The following is a 1516-nucleotide window of genomic DNA, read 5'->3' as shown; positions in this document are numbered from 1 at the left end:
AGATGAGTCCTGGCCTGCTGGCATTTTTAGATTAAGGTTTTCTATTGGTTTCAGCCTTGCAGAAGGTGGAATTGACTTCCAAACAGAGCTGGCATGAGGACCAGACAACTGCATTCAAAGAGCTTGTCGACAAAATTGCAATTAACTGAATGCACAGATAGCCAAGTGGGAATATAAAGTTGTTGCTGGAGTTGTGACCTGACTCCAAAAACAACAGGACTGGAATGGAATGGAATTCTTCAGTGTTTCTGTTGTTTGGCTTGCATTGACTCATCGATTTTCTTGTTTTTCACTTTGTCGATGCCTTTGAATAATTGTGGATCCTTCTTCAGGGTGTCTTCTTTCACCAGGTAGTTCTGACCTCTGATGATGTTGATTGTCATCAGCTTCAATTCGCTGATAGTTTTGGAAGTGAGCAGATTTCCTTTGCTTGAGTCTACAACATGGAACTCAGTCTGACATGTGGACCCATGGGAGGATTTGAATGCCATCCCTGCGTTGGAGTTGCATCCATCCAATAAGAGACCGAGTAGAAGTGACAGTTCTGTCAGTCGAATATGAGACTTTTAATGGCAGGGTTGTGAGTTTGAGTGCCATTCTGTTTTTCCCTTTTTTAAGGCTTCATGAGCAGAGAGTACAGGGAGTGTTTGAAATGAGCAAGTCTCGCTTTGATTCAGGACTCTTACCTCTCAGCAGCATCTCACCATGAAAGATTGAATTTGATCTCATTTCATTCTCAGCTCGGGGTCTGTGCGGCTCAGTGGCACTTCTGGCTGTCTCCCGCTTCACAATCCATCAGTACTGAGAAAGCAATGGGGAATATTACTCACATGTCGTGTTCTTTAATTTTTTCGAAAACTTGAATGTATGTATTTTCTTCCAAAACAAGGACACCAAGCCGTTGTTAATGTAGGGCTGAAGTAGCTCAGTTGGGAGAGCGTAAGACTGAAGATCTAAAGGTCCCTGCTTCATTCCCGGGTTTCAGCAATTTCGCTTCTTTCTGCGTCCCTTGCCTTGGTTCTGATTTTCCAGTTGCACAATTTACTTTGAGATTATTTCCCAAGCACCAGTGGATTGAATTTGAGAAACAACACAGAGTCATTTGCAACACAGAAGGTGGTCATTTGGCCTATCATGTCCATGCTGGCTCTCCCCGGAGCACTCGAGTCAGTTCCACTCACCAGCTCGATCCCTTTCTCCTGCAAGTTTCTTTCCTTCAAGTATCCATCCAATTTCCTTTTCAAATCATTGATTGTCTCTGCTTCCACCACACTCGTGGGCCAAGACATTATCACCCACAACATAAAAAATTCCACCTCATCAAGGATGGGAAATACTTACATCTTCTACATTTGCTTATTCTCTATTTCTATGAGAATAGACTGGCAGTCAACATGAAAGGAAACCCAAAAATCTTCGAGCAGCATGTAAATGATAAGTGGGTAGTAAGAGGTTGAGTCGGGCCTATTAGGGACAAAAAGGATAATATAAGCTTAGAGGTGCAGGGCAATGTTAA

Source organism: Heterodontus francisci, unplaced genomic scaffold (genome assembly GCF_036365525.1).
Source record: "Heterodontus francisci isolate sHetFra1 unplaced genomic scaffold, sHetFra1.hap1 HAP1_SCAFFOLD_51_2, whole genome shotgun sequence".
NCBI lineage: Eukaryota > Metazoa > Chordata > Chondrichthyes > Heterodontiformes > Heterodontidae > Heterodontus > Heterodontus francisci.
The sequence above is the reverse complement of the archived record's forward strand: the minus strand, read 5'-3'. Positions refer to the sequence as shown.